The following is a 16,092-nucleotide window of genomic DNA, read 5'->3' on the forward strand; positions in this document are numbered from 1 at the left end:
GAGCTGGCCAGCAAACCAGCTGCCTTACTACTTCATTTTCCATCTTTTGTTCAGAGTAGTAAACCCCCTCAGATCTTCTGACTGACATTTGTTTCTTTGCAGACTGTGTCTAATTGGTTCATTTCCGGAGCATAATTAATGCTGAACATTCTGGGTGGCTTCTGAGAGAAGACAGGACCCACAGAGGCCAGTGTTCTCGGAAGAGGCTCTCAGAGAAGGGCTACTCTGCTACACCTTCCCTTCCCCTGCAAATCCCATAGGTAGGATCTCATCATATATGTGGCATAAAGTTAGAAAATAAGTTATACAGTGAAAATCCAGACATCTTCTTGTGCTCTGGCCAATCAGTTCCCTCCAAAGATAGCATGTAGTTTCCCTTATGGTTCTAAAATATCTCCGCATGCAGATTTGTTCTAATATGTCCCGAAGGATGGGATTGCTACTTCAAGAGAGGGAACACAAGGGCAGCAGAAATAACAGCTTGTATGGGGACTCAGAACACCTCTGGGAGAAGTGATGCCCCAGATGAGGCTTCTTTTCATCAGGAGGGGAAGGGGCAATCTGAAGCAAATGCAATGAGATTGGAGAATGTAAGTCAAGCGAGGAGAATCCAAAGTTTCCCAAAACCTTAGCGAGGACCTTGCCTCACAATGTGCTATATGTTTAAGGTTCTTTACAAAAAGAGATGAATCTAATCTAAGGTGAACCAGATTATTTCAGCAGTACAGCAAAAATAAACTTAGTATAAAAAGTATTTGAGTTTATCTATGAAAGTCACTCAAAGGCAACAAACTGGAATACTGTAGGTTCAGCATCAAGACAGTCAGAACCAGGCTCAAGAAAATAAGGAGGCTCTAGAATGAAAGGTCAGGAACAGAACAGGCAAGGTCACTTTGAGATATCAAGGGCACACACGTAAAAATATTGCTCTTTAGTACAAAGAGGAGACTATGGGGAAGAGCTAAAACATAGGCCTTCAGTGAAGCCTGGAGTTTACAGGCAAGGGAAGAACATTCAGGAAAACCAAAGCTCACAAGGCAATGAAACACCCAGGAATTTCTGGAAGCCACGGTCTTGGCCAGGAGACTGACAACCTACACTTCAGGTTTTCTTTTTGTTGTTTTGTTAAGACACTGTTTCTTTGTGTAACAGTCCTGGCTGTCTTGGAACTCATTTGTAGACCAGGCTGGCCTTGAACTCAGAGATTTGTCTACCTCTGCCAGCCAAGTGCTGGGATTAAAGGCTTTGCCACCACTGCCAGGTTTCCTTTGACAATTCCTCACTAAAGAGAGGAAGTTAAAGCTTTGTTCTTAACCTTGGGAAGACAATGAACTCAGCTGATCTGGCAATACTACTTAATTTTTAAGAGGGACAGGAAGCCAGATGACTGCACGGAAAACTCAATCTCCCAGTTGCTGCTTTCTGCACTCTGCTAGCTCCTGCAGATAGATACTTGGGCCCCACCTGGTAAATACTGTCTTCTCTGAGACTTGCTCAACAGCAATACTTAGAGCCAAAGATTTTGAGTAAAGTAATATTGAAACCGTCTTGTACCATACCAAGTACAAGACAGATATTAATATTTCTTTGTTTACTTTCACATAGCAAAGTAAATCCTCAAGGGAAGGGGCTAACCAACCAGAAGGCAATGTCTCCAGGGGGAACTAACACACTGTGAGCATTCAGTGACCATCTAGTCAGGAAGCAGTGAGAACACAAATTTGAGAGAAAAGACCCAGCTGAAGTTTCTACTTTAGGGTCACTTTTGCCTAACACACTCCTCAAAAATCAACAAGAACCCCAAATTGTCTTGCCTTTGTGTTTTGGTGACCAGAGGAAACAATTTTTGTAACAGTTCAAAGAACAAAATAAAACTCCAGGAAAGGCCTTGAGGTAAACATACAAATACTTGAACCCTTTCAAAACAAGTAGGAAGCTACAGAAAGAAGCTGCAGCATCCAGTCTCTAAGGGATTAGAGGTGACAAGGGCAGGCATACATTTAAATATCTAGCGTATTTTCAAAAGACTAAACAAAAGAGGTTTCTGCCTAACAGTCACCAAGAAAATACAATACTATCAAACACAGGAGTCTCGGGGCTAACAAACTGCCATGTCAAGTGTTCACTCGCAGGACTGAAATAATAGCGTCACAAAATCAGTATGTTAGCATTTGGGATACAAATGAGCACAAAGAAACAGCTGTTTAGGGGACTGGAGAGATGGCTCAACAGTTAATAGCACTGACTGATCCTCCAGAAGATCAGGTTCCATTCCTAGCAGCACATAAGATATCTCACAATCATCAATAACTTCAATCCCAAGGGATCCAATCAATGCCTTCTTCTGGCCTCTACAGATACTGCATGCATACGATGTACAGATACACATGCAGGCAAAACACTCATACACATAAAATAAAAAATGAATCTTAAAAAAGTGTTTGATTTGAAAGAAGATGGATGGCCAGAGAAGCTCTCCTGGGGACTGAGGGTGGGGGAGGGGAAGAGAAAGAGGGTCCCAGGTCCAAGCATCAACTCTAGAGAGGTGATCATTGGAGCAGGGCTGAGATAGTACTGTACATGTCCTACTGAGTGAGCTGTAATTGCAGAAAACAATTAGAGGAATCTCTTTCCACCTGTGTCTTTAGGAGGGCTATAAAGATCGTAATAAGGCAGAGAGCATAATGCTATGAATAGAGCCTAGGGTCCAAATTCCTTGGTTTGTTAGCAGTATGAACCCCCGCCCCACAATCTCTTTTTCATGGCCAGCTGTTTCCTCATGTGCTCCCACTATCATGTTCTGCCTTGCCATGGGCTCAAGTGACTGTGGACTGAAGTCGCTTTTCTCAAGTACTTTGTCACAGTAAGAGAAAGCTAACTAACATAGGACTAGGAAAGGCTAATGTTGATAGTCAGTAGAATCTTACTGAAAGGAGTCTTGGCTAAATATTGGAAGAAGGGTTAGAGGATACAAAAAAAGACAAAAACAAAACAAAACAAAAAAACCCAGAAAGATTTATATAATAGCTGAGACACGGTCAGGTGTGGTGTCTACACTCCTATATATAATTCCAGCATCAGGTGGCTGAAGCAGGAGGATTCTGAGTTCAAGAACCCCCTAGGCCACACAGTGAGGTGTTTAAAAAAAAAAAAGCAGTCATGTAAAAATCCTAGCATTTCACACAGAGGACCCTTTAAGGTTATTTAGAAGAGGGCTATTTATTCACTTGTGAAACTCTTGATATGTAAAGGTTCAATTTTTACTTCCAGTTTACTAGTAGCAGAGCCAGAGAGAAGACAAGGAAATTCTGGAAAGTGAAGTTTTTCAAATGTGTTGTATTGTTTTGTACAGGAAGCAGCAGTTACTGTAACAGTTGTCTAGGTGTACCAAGCACGTTCCTGAGTTCCTTCTCCATGAAGCATTTCACAGGAGGACAAGGAGGCTCTTTTGAGTTGAGTGGTTTTCCACAAGGCTGACCCATGCATGCCTGTTCAAAGGGAAGGTGAAAAAGTATTCCAGACAATTGGAATTAGAGCATTATAAATACAGAAGGGAGGAGGGAGGAGGGGGAGGAGGAAGGGGAGGAAGAGGAAGAGGAGGAGACCATCTGGTGGTGGCCACAGGTTTCTGTGAAGTGCCTTTCACAAGCTGAGTTTTAGCAGCTCATGCTTACTGATATATGCCAGGCACTATTTTAAGCAGTTTACACATGGAACTCCTGTATGCTTCACAACACACACACACACACACACACACACACACACACACACGCACGCACGCACGCACGCACGCACGCACGCACACACACACACACACACACACACACCTTAAATATACTCCTAATACACGAGCAAACTAAGGAAGAGAGGTTAAGATACTTATATAATGCTAAACAGCAGGTAAAGTTAGCACAACATATAACAGGAGGTCTCAGAGCCTAGCTTCTCCTCCAAACCTTAACCTGCCATAGGTAACTCAGTGAGAAGTTCAGCAACAAGGACAATCTGGACAATGTAAGCAAACACTAAGGTCATTTCTAGGCCTGTTTTAGAACACGATGGCACTAAACTAAAACACCTCGGAGGTCACTTCTGACATTGAAAACCTGTCTGAAGTTGACTATGTGGTTATTAACATCACCACCTCTTTGAGAGGTTCATTTATAAAAATCACAGGCTGCAGTGAGAGGGAATCAAGATGATTTCTCATGCCATTTGCAACCTTCTCATATAAAACAAATCTTCCCAGCAGTCAGACAGGAAGCCCATTGTCCAGCCAGAATCTCTTTTCTTAGAGACCTTCCCACACACTGTGGGTAGGGACAGTCTGCCGTAGTTCAAGCCTTTCTCGGGGCATGGCACTGTGCTGGGGCAGGAGAGCACAGGGAGGAACCACACAGGCTGTCTTCCTGCAGCCCTTCTTAGTCCCCATCATCTTCCCAAGAAAGGCCTAGCTCAAGCCTGGCTCTGGGACATCAGCAACTGGCAGACAAGTCTAGCTGAGAGACTTCTTATTTTAGGACTGGACTCTTCCTTCTCCTTCCTTCCCTCTTTCATAACCAGTAGCCTCAGAAGAGGAAAAGTGTTTTCGTTTATTGTCTAAACATGGCAACTCTTATTACCTGGAGAGATACAAAAAGCCCTTAGTCACTCAGAATAAAGTGTTCTCCTTGGCCAAGGATCCTGACCTTAAAGCACATACACCCAGGTGAAACTCCCACTTTTATGTTTCAGGATTCCAAGGCTGTCGCTCCTGAACACCTCTCCAGCCACTGCCAGAGAGCACAGGCTACAATTTGTCAGTGTGGGCCCAGAATTAAATGCCTAGCTTGTTAGTTGCCTTTAAAAGTTACCCATTACAGCCTTAGGAAGATCTATTCCTCAGTTTCCTCATCTAAAGCAGGGGGATACAAAGGTTTTTGTGAAGATTAATCCCAATATACAGGACAAGTGCCTGGGACGGGGTCTGTTACATGCTAAGTGTTCAGTAAGCAGACCTTTATTATTTCCCCCTGCATTCCTGTAACAATTGCATTCCTCTTGATAAACTACAACTATATTATTTTTGCATTTATTTTTCCACAAGTTACCCTTCCTCTATTTCTCCACTAAATGCCACCACCCATCTGTCTACACTAGAGGACAGGGATTGTTTTTGCTCATGTTTGGTCCCCAGTGCTTCATAAATAATATGACAGATAGTAAATACTTAGTAGAAAATGGTATGGAGCTCGCAAAACCCTGCCCACTACAATCCCTGTCTTGCTTCTAACTAGAGAATCTCTCTGCAAGTAAATCTCTTGTTTTGTAAATTGGCATCTAGCTAATCATAAAAATATTTTGCCTGCCTAACAGGATCAGGCCAGAAGGGATAAGAGGTGTCAAACAGAACAATCTGAGTTTGACCCGAGGATTCACTCTGTGGCCTGTTACTGCCCTGTCTTCTTTTGAGCCTTACTTAATAGCAGTATCTTTTTCTATCAGTGTGAAGAGCCACTCAATAAAAACATTCATAAAAATGCTTTTATCATGCTGCACATGCAACAGGCCTAAAACATTCTCACATTAACTTCACAGAGTAAAGTAAACCCCATATTCTGAGTTTTGGATGGGGCAGGACAAAGACTTTACAAAAAAGAAAACAGCAGTATGAAGCACCATCTCCATCTGTGCAGCGAGCCAGCCCGTTCCCGTTCCCCTTCCCCTTCCAGCTGCAGAGCTTAGCAGCACTTGGCTGACAAATGGCCTCCAGATGGCCTGGTACCCTTTCACCTCTTCTTGTTTTCACAGCCCAGGAAGGAGGGGAGAACAGGCTGGCAGCTGGGCTAGGTCCTTTCCCCTTCCCATTGTTACGACTGCTGATCGGGGCAGGCAGGAGGGCATTCTCCTTTATCCTGCTACTCCAGGCCCAGGCCACCAGTCTCCCAGTTCAGTGAGCTGAAGAGCACAGCTCACAGCTGTCCTGTAGACCCAGGACAGAAAGATGGCCACAAAGCTAAGGAGGCAGGGCATTCTGGGTGTGCTAACATATTACTGTGCTACCTTGGATGGTAGAGAAAGGTCAAGAGAAATCAGGAGTTTATTTCTTCCTCAGTAGCAATGGCCACCAGCCTCATCCTCACCATAGCTCCTGCATAAGCTATCTAATGGTATGCATTAGCCCTCAGAATTCCACCTGCAGGAGGAAGCCCTATATAGCTGCTTAGACACTGTCAGAGGGTAGCTATGAAACCTGAGAGCTTTCAGGGAAAACAGAATTAGAGGCTTGTGTACAAAGGTCAAGTTGTAGCTTCACTTCCTCTACCAGCTAAAAGTAATGTCTAGTCATATCCATTTAAGAAGCATGCATTTAAATGTAAAACAAACTTAGTCTCCGTTGTCCTAGGAGATGCAAATGAGGAAGAAAATTAAAATTTACCAACAGCACTACATTAATCCTACTCAATTCTCCCTCCTTACAAGAAACATGTAATGAGATTTTAGTCAGACTAAGAAACTAAGGCTCTGACAAATTTACTCATGGCTACTGAATTGTGGAATCTGTTCAAACTCTGATTTGCCCTTATGTGTGCTATATGGGATCGCCCTGATTACAAGATGTCACAAGAAAAACTCCCCTGCAATGCAGTATATCGCATGGAGAAACACAAATACAGGGTAGTACAACTCCTTTCTGGAGCAGAATAAAGTTGGGGTGTTTGCTTGTATACATAGAGGCCTCCAGGGTTCACACACCTGTAGGCAATATTTCCCCAACAAAGTGGGGGAGAAAAGGTCAGTTTTCTTTACTACAAATGGAGCTGTTTAAAGATCTCAGATCCCAAAGATGCACCTTGGAAGGGTGGATACATTTTCAGAAGTGAAATGCAAGCTGATGTTACCACTAAATGCAGACTCACAGGGCCACTGAAGTAGCTCTACTGAACCTCAAACAGCTCTACAACATATCACCAGTGAGCCAGGAAGTGCATGCTGCTTCCATATTCAACAGGCACTGGTACTCACAGAGGCCTGAACAACCTAGAAAAACGAGGCATTCAGTAAACCCTAGTTATGGGTGGTCACAGAGCTCCATCGAGGCAGTGGCTACATATCGTGGGTCTTGAAAAGCACTCAAAGATCTGAACGTTGTTTTCTCAAGGAGATTAGACAAGGTCTAAGACATACTATGAAGTGAGCTCTATGCACTCTGCACAGGATGTGTATCTGTTCACCCTCTCATGTGTCGGGACAACAGGTCATAAAGAGGATAGAGGGTGCTATCAGGAGTATATAGATCTTGTTTTGTTTTTTTTCAGAACCCCAAACATCTCAGAAACAAGGCAATGAGAGTATATGGGTAGAAAGAGGCAAAAGCATCCCAAGATCTGGGTATTCTTTCTTGTCCACCTTGTAGGGGGTGATTCTCAACCTGTGCTTCTCGAGCCTCACAGGGGCTGCATCAGATGTTCTGCATATCAGATATTCACAACTCATAACAGTAGCAAAACTACAGTTGGAAGTAGCAATAAAAATAATTTTATGCTTAGGGGTCACCACAACATGAGGTCCTGTATTAAAGGGTCACAGCGATTAGAAGGTTGAAAACCACTGCTGTAGGGAATGGAACTCTCAGCTTTAAATAATGTTAAGTCACAAGATTTTGAATCACCTTGTCTCACGCATACAACACCATTAAAGCAGCTTGTCATGGTTTGGTTTGCATGTCCCACAAAGAGAAATTGTGCCAGCTGATCATGAACAGTTAAGAGTATTTATACTGTTGCTAAGGGTTTCGGGGTCTCTGTTTCTTTGTTGTTGAGGGCCTCACCTACTCTGTGTCTACTGCTGAGCCTACCTACTGTGTGTCTACAGACAGCAACATACAAATGCAACATATAATAAACAGAAACACCCTTTACTCTTACCTTTCTAAAGAGTAGATTTAATAACTACCTAAAAGATAATAATTAAGAGTTTTCATTCTATTGTTTCTAGAAATTGCTTTCTTAACAGAAATTTCTTCATTAACTTAGGAATCATCTACTGAATACTTACTATGTCCCAGGGTGGTACTACAAACTCAAGAGCAAATAATACAGCATCTGTCCTTGAAGAGACTCCAGTCTGTCTCTCTAGGTTATAGACAAAGAGCCCCCAGTATGTTATAATAGTAACATCTACTCTGTTTAAGCTTCAGAGTTCATGTAAGGATTACATTTGCCCATCCATTCCCTTGAGAAGGTTTTACTAAGTACCAAGCACTGTACCAGGCAATGGAAGGAGGCAGGTAACATGATGAAAAAGACCTACTCTCTTGGGGGACTCTTGTCTAATAAATGACCACAGCATAAATCAATAAGGGATATAAGAGGTTTTGAAAAAGGACTAACCCAATGAAGAAGTGACGAGGAGTAGAATAAATTGAGTTCCAATTGGAGGGTAAATAGAATCCGTGACCACAGGATAAAGCATGTGACAGAGATAAGCAGCAGAGCAGGAAGAACCCACTGAGGGTGGAAACAGGGCAAAGACAGACACAAAAAGAGGTGGCTTGTGTATAACAAGTAACAAATACCTCCAGTATTGGCAGGAGACAAGAGATTTAGAAAAACCAGGCTGGTAAAGTAGGCGTTGCACCTTATACCTTTAATCTCATCACTGAGAAGCCTCAGCCAGGCTACAAATTCAAGCCAGCCAGGCCTACATGGTCAGTTCCTATCTTAGGGGAAAGCAGTGGAGAGATGTCAGGCTGGTGTCTGATTCAGATAATTAGGGAAGGGCCTGAATGCAAGACTAGGAATGTGAACCTTTGGGTTCTTCTCCCAAGAGATGAACATTCGAAGAATCCTTTCAGCCCTAAAATGCAGAAGTGCACTGCTCATAATAAAATGAAAGTCTGCTTTATGGTACTAATTCTCCTGAAGAAGCCAGGTCTATACATCTGCTTATATCCCCTGAAATAAATGCTTCCCAGTGGAATTGGATGCACAGTAAAGCAGAATAAGGAAGGGGGGGGGAGAAATCATGAAGTTTTCCAGTACAATCATCTTGCTTCTCAGGTTTACAAGGAGACAGGAAAAGAACTGGAGGGTGAAGAGAAAAGGAATACAAAGATGACTTGGGATCAATTTCTTTTCCAGGACTTGTCACATGGCAGCAGATGGAGTGCATCCCCAGAGGACTGGATCCCAGAAAGCAGCTGTTCCCAGGTTCTAGTTCTAACAGCTGGGTCACAGGTCCTCTGCACAAACCCAATGCCAGAAATCAATAGGTCCCACTGTGCCTGCCTGCATGTCAGACTCTCCTATCCCAGGCTCATGCCCTTCATGTACTTGGAACAGAAGATTGGGAAAAATGACATCATTTACTTTAAAAGACTCTATCTGTAAATTAATAGAGGATAAGAGTATTATAAAAATCTAATGTTACAGAGACTGCCTAGAATTTGCTAGGAAAATGAGATGTTAATTATTTTAGATACCAAAGGACTCACCATAAAGTAGAGAGACAGAAGGATAGAGCATAACCAGAGTGAAAAAAAAAATCACTAAATGCCTCTGGTCCTCCTTTTTTCCCCCAATGCATTATTTGCCTCCAACCAAAAAGCAGGCTAGAGGTTTCAGTATTAGAAGAGAGACTAAAGAATCCATAAAATGACGTGTATGTACACAGAGGAGTATAACTGTATGATTACATAATTAAGCATATTAAAGTATTTATACTGCTGAGACTAAGAGCTCCTTCTCAAAGGCATTCCACCAAAGCTGAAAGGGAAAAAAGAAGATAGAATACACAGCATCTAATTGCAATCTTCTACAACACCAGACATCCCCAGCTGGTGCCACAGCTGAATTCTCTTAATTAAAATCTTGTAACAGCAAGTATGAAAGACACTATATGCTTATCAAATCTACTCAGTGACCAGCCAGACATTGAAGAGGCTCCCAATACTATTATAATTAGAGATTTTTTTTCTAGGACAATGGTAACCCAGTGTGGGATATTAATTAGTTTCCCCTAAAAACCTTATTAATTAAAGCACACACTTAACAACTCAATACTCACAAAGTTGGGGACAAGGGTTGGAAAATAGAAAAGGTTCACAGTTTAGCAGCTGGTTTACTGTTTAATGGTTCTCTTTATTCCTCAAACTTGAGGCTTTGCAAGTTAGAAAAAGCTAACAATATTTGAACAGGGTAGCTTTTATTTTACAGACTTAAAGGTGGGTGGTGATGATGCATGCCTTTAATCCCAGCACTTAGGAGGCAGAGATAAGCAGAATTCTGTGAGTTCAAGGCCAGTCTGGCCTACAAAGTGAGTTCTAGGACAGCCAGGACTACATTGAGAAACCCCATCTTGAAAAATAAAAACAAAAACAAACAAACAAAACCATGGGTTAAATATATCTAAGTGGAAGATGATAGAAATGAACATATATGAATAAGTAAAATGTGCAGCCATTAATACATGAAGAGGCTAGATACCCACACAATATATTCCAAAAAACATTCTCACAGTTCTAGAAAGGCCTTTATATTTACAAAGTTTTACTTCTGTATGACTTAAAGTTACAGTAGAACCTGTTCCCCTACTTCCTGAATGGTCCAGATAGTGTCACACAATGGACTTACATATTGAAAGGAAGTCATGTTCTCAGTCAGAAAAAGACACTAAAATGCCTAACTATACGCTGCCTCTTGACTACAACTGGGGACAGCACAACCTGGGTATTTCATACAATAGTGTGCATGTATTTTCTTCTTCATAGCTGAGCAGAGATGCTGACTCACACTCAAGTAAATATTCTGCCCTCACTGCCCCACCCCCACCTCTGACATAGTCACTGACTAAATTCCAAATTTCTCAAGGATGTCAACTTTGTAAGACCTACCCATCTTATAACCGGAACCAGTAATTTCATTATTCATTTTCAGTTTAACCTTACAAAATAAAGGCTCGATTCTAAAAGTTCTGCTATAGAGTAGAGGGAACACACAGCTCAGAGCATGAATCTGCTTTCACAGGATGGTGTCCATCAAGTTCTTTATCAGCTGCCCAAACTTATTACTCAGAGGCTTTTGGGTACCGATTTACAACAATCAGAAAGCAGGTTGCTCCTAAATGTCCAGAAGTAAACTGTTCAGTTTGTTTTGGAGGTCCTCACTTCCAAGGGCTCAGATACAAGTAGAGAAAATATATTCTTAGGTGCCCTCACCTGCAAATGAGGAATGTAGCTATGACCAAGGATCTCTGGCACTTAACATGTACACCTGCATTTCCCAGAAAACAGGCCTGCATCTGGAGTCAGAGGTTTGCTGTGCTTCCTAAGGGAAGTCAAGTTAGTCAGCACCTATACAAGCCTGCTATTCTCAAGACAGCTCATCCTGGGCTTCTCCAGCTCCTACACTTTGTTGAAAAGACTTGTCAAATATGCAGATAGAGCCCTCAGATGCTTCCAGCCAGGCCTCCTGGTGGAATAGTATTAGTAGCACAATAGTTTCTTCTCTAACTGGAACCAGCCTATGGCAAACAGAATCAATGTGTTCACTTCTCCATACAACTAGACAATGCCCTGTGGAACAAAACAAAACCACTCAGCTGAAAAAGGGCATATATGCTTTAGGTCTGATTCTGAACGCTAGGCTTGGTGCTCTCACCTTCAGCACTTCCTAAGTACCCTCAATCTTCTCATCGTAGGACCAAAAAACAAGGACAAACTGCAAAGTTCTGTAGATGAGAGGGCTGTTTTAGGGGGACTGTTACCCAACTATAATGAGATACTTCACAACGCAGACCCAAACAGAAGCTTTCAAGAGAAGAGGAATGTTTTTGTTTTTGTTTTGCTCTAAGGACAAATGTTGAAAACTCAGGCCTCCTCCTTAGCACTTCTGCCTTACGAGCCCCAAATTCCTTGCTGGAGCCTCATCCTGGCCTGGCAACAAATGGGCTGATTCACAAAGAAATGCTCTCTTTCTAAGGTTACAGGCCATGCCTTGGGTTTCTGCCAAGCACCTGAACCAGGTCTGTGGGAAGTGACAGCTCCACCCAGGACCAGCAGCTGGAAGGGAAATGCATTCACTTTCTGTAGGAAAACATTTTACCTTCCCACTTCCATGAGGAATTAATAGATTTTTGAGATGAGTACATTTATGCCTATTCATTCCCACAGAATCTCTTAATAAATATTATTTTCCCCAATTTCCATTTCTCACTATGAGCAACAGCTAGATTCTCTCTATTAAAAACACCCTTTTGCCAACCAAACCAGCTTTATTAGCTGGGTAGTGGTTGCACACACCTTTATAATCCCAACACTGGAGGCAGAGGCAGGCAGATGTCTGAGTTTGAGGCCAGTTGGCTTACAGATTGAATTCTAGGACAGCTTGGGCTATACAGAGAAACCCCGTGTTGAAAAAACCAAAAAACCCCAAATAAAATTAAATAAATAAAACACCTTTTGACTTATCTCTTTTCCTTTAATAAAACCCTAATGCTTCCCAAGTTTCTTACTGAAAATTTGTAAGGGGGCAGATACAAGGGAAGACTATTTGACTAAACACTGGTTAGGGTTTTCAGAAACACCTTTTCACTGCCAGCTACCACACACAAGGTGACTGATGTCCCCAGAAGCTGAGCAGCAACCTTCAGCCAATCTCACCCTAAAATGACGGGGATCACTGGGCGCTTCACCTACCCCGGGAGGAGAAACTGGCTAAAGCTTTACTCAGGGCAGCACCAACAGCTGATCAGGGTTGGCAGCACCGGCCCAGGGCTTCAGCTGCAAGGCTCCGAGAGGAGAGAGAAACTGGTGCCATCACTGCACGATCTCCTCACACAAAGACAAACATCTGTCAGCCACCCCCTCTCCCCAATGCTAACTTCATGATTTCCTTCTCAACTATGGCAGCTGCCATTCTTGCTGCGCCTACCTAGAGGCTACTCACTTTGCTCTTACAGGTTAACCTCTAAGCACATTTTTCCTCGTGATGTCTCTTTCAGAATCTTTCAAAAGCTGCCAATTTCTATAAGTCTTGGGGTTTGGGCCAAATATGTGCCTTTCCACAGTTAAACTGGGGCCCAAGATGCTAACTGTATCTTAGCATCTCCTTCTCCAAACTCAAGTCCAATCGCAACAATCAAGCACACAATTCTACAATGTTATGTTCACTATTTTAAAATGTGTGTTCTTGTCCAGCAGCCATGAGCTACTGGAGCACATTTAAGTCACTGGAAAAACACCAGACAGAGCCTGTGTCCAGAAGGCTGATACCGCTCATAGACAAGCCAAATGCTCAAAAGCACCCAAGGTTCTTGTTTCCCAGGGAGTTTCTCTTTTCTACAGGCCACTCCTGACTCAGTCCTAGCCAATACACAGACTTCTGCCTACAGACAGCCCACATTCCAACTTGCAGCAAGCATCAAACAAAAGATTTCACAATCCCACCCTTGCTGCAGGCTCCAAAACTCTTAAAAATCACCCAGTTTAAACAAGAGGTGCCATACATTTTTGGGAAATGATGAAGCAACTTCCCATAAGAGAAAGGAGAAAAAGCCCCCAAGTGTAAAAATGGCTTCTTGGAAACCAGAACAGCTTCCCTGCCAAGTCAGAGAAGAAAGGATTTGACATCTAGGTCCTTTATCCTTGGCAAAGCTGCTATACAGCAACAGGAGAGAAGGGGCATGTAGGGAAAAACAGGAACTCAGTGTAGTTTCCAGAATCCCAGCATTATTAGATGATGCATCTGATCCTGCATGATCCCCAAAGTCCAGCCCCTTCTCCTCCTAGTGACATATATAAACAATGGATGTGGTCCAAAAACTTGAGTGCAAATGCACTCAGGCAACACTCTGGCCAGCCCAGAGTTCTGTGAGAACCACGCAGGTGCAAAGGACCCCTTTAAAGGGCAGACCCCTGCCCGCTTACGCTCTCTTTTACTCTCTTACTTTCTCTCATCATCTCATCCTCTCTTTTACACTTCTCTTACTCTCATCTTTCTCTTCTCTCTAGTCTCTTACTCTTTTCTGTCTCTTGTATCTTATCTTCTTATCTCTCTCTCAGATCTGCACGGGTTGGTTACCCCTCACGCCCCCTTTCTTCCCTGTCCACCAATAAAACTCCATGTGGGACCGTAGAGTTCACGGTTTGTGTCTTGTTACTGGATAAACCTAGACATTTTAACACCACTTTCAAAATATACCAGGTAGCAATTCATTACTTATGAGTAGTATGTTTATCGATGGTGAGGAAGGGAGAACTTAGTGTTTCTCTGAGTTTGTTCAATGTGTCTCCTCCCTATAGGCAAGTTATACTGGAAGACAATTTATTAGGGTGTCTCTTTTCTTTCAGCTACTAAAAAATTGGGCTGCAAAATGACAGGCCAACGCTATAAATAAAATTTATGGAAAGGAACTTGAGGGAAGGGCTAGAGATATTTCATCTTTCCTCCTCTAACAAAGCCACAACTAAAACAAAGACAGAAATTAACCTAGAGGAGTGGGGGTTTTAGTTCAGTGGTAGGGTGCTTGCTTAGCAAGTGCCACCCTGCCCCCACCCACCCCAGTACTAAGGGCTAACTTGAGACCTTCATTTTAATTGGAATGATGGAGTTAACAGAGAGGCTAAGGGAATCAATCATTCATCCTCTCAGTATGCCAGAGCTGAGTTTGTGGAGTCTGAGCAGCAACTGAATTAGAGAAAACAGCACAAGCAAGACACAGGAGACACATGCCATGATGTATGTATGATAGGGATGTAAGTTCTGGACAGAAGCCAGAAGGAAAATGAGGGTTATGCTGCTATGGAATGTGGACTTTACCACAGGCTTAATTAAACTGCTTGTGTGTGATCACTCCAAGTCTGAGATTTTAAGAGTTATTTTGGCAGCATGATAGAAGGGAGATTTGTGGAGAGAGCAACAGAGATGATACTGGAGACAGTAAAACCAGTAAGAAATGAAGACCTTGGATGTCAGCTCTGTGTGTGTGTGTGTGTGTGTGTGTGTGTGTGTGTGTGTGTGTGTGTGTGTGTGTGTGTGTGCTGGGCTATCATTTGTGCCCTTGACTATAGTTAACCACCTGGCTGTGTGCCCACCTATCTACCCCCACAGATACCACCAGGAAGAAGACACTAGTGCCTTTGGAGAGGAGTTGCTTCCAGAATCTGTCACTGGTAGATTCTGGCCTCTAGACAGCAAACTACAAAACTAGGGATTCAAAGTGAAGAGTATGCACCTCAGGGAATCACTGCTGTAGTCTGCAAAACACCAGATGGCTCTCTCTAACAGAAGTCTGGACAAAGTGGCAGGGTCTCTGTGTCCCTGCTCCCATCCCCACCCATAAAGAAATGGTAGAAAATGTTCTATTCAAGCTATGTAAGTATTTGGGGAAAGACATAAAATTAGACATTATTTCTAGTAGTTGAAAATTCTGGGAAATGGAAGGTGCCGGTCATAAAATATACTCAAAAACCTCTATAAGAAAACATTAGAGGCCATCTTTACAAAACTAGGATAAGAGAGCATGTCTTCTAAATAAAAAAAAAAAAAAAAGGCTGTTAGTGTGTGTGCGCGCACGCGCGTTGTCGCATGTGTGGCACACGTGCCACGGTGTGCCTGTGGAAGTCAGGGTTGGCTCCCGCCTCCCACCATGCGTGCACAGCAGCAAGCACGCCACCTGCCCACCCATCTCACACGTCCTGAGAGAGGATCTGAAACAGGACACAGAAGCCACATCCCAGACAGAAATACTAGGAAAAGTAACAGTTACATCAGTGCCAGTTCTCAAACTGTTCATTCTCAAGTCCCTTTTCTATGCGTAGGCCAGATGCTGTGGTGTGTGCCGTAGTTCTTGCTACCCTGGAGGCTGCAGTAGCTAGGTAAATCACTTGATCTCAGAAATTTAGGGCCAAACAGTCTGAGCAACATAGTGAATGAATACCTCTTACGGGGAAAAATTAAATGATTAAGGACCCTGAGCTACTAAAGTCAAATTTGTTTCTGTTATCTTTTAAAAATAGCTAATTTATTTATAAATTCTTTTTAAAAAACACACATACAAAATGAACACTGTCATGATCATGATATCACCTAGCCTTTGTAAATTACGCTTCAT

The 16,092-nt window shown here is 42.7% G+C and overlaps 1 protein-coding gene and 1 long non-coding RNA gene across 3 annotated transcripts in view; one reads left to right on the forward strand and one right to left on the reverse strand.

The window, feature by feature from the left end:
- Susd6 (sushi domain containing 6) overlaps positions 1–16,092 on the reverse strand; it is an 85,487-nt gene that overhangs the window by 12,064 nt on the left and 57,331 nt on the right. The gene's annotated exons all lie outside the window — the stretch shown is intronic.
- LOC121139310 lies at positions 109–9,858 on the forward strand. The gene is made up of 3 exons (XR_005876233.1): positions 109–260; positions 3,353–3,452; positions 9,123–9,858. It is a non-coding gene; the product is annotated as an uncharacterized LOC121139310 (long non-coding RNA).

Source organism: Mesocricetus auratus, unplaced genomic scaffold (genome assembly GCF_017639785.1).
Source record: "Mesocricetus auratus isolate SY011 unplaced genomic scaffold, BCM_Maur_2.0 Super-Scaffold_15014, whole genome shotgun sequence".
NCBI classification, from domain to species: Eukaryota; Metazoa; Chordata; class Mammalia; order Rodentia; family Cricetidae; genus Mesocricetus; species Mesocricetus auratus.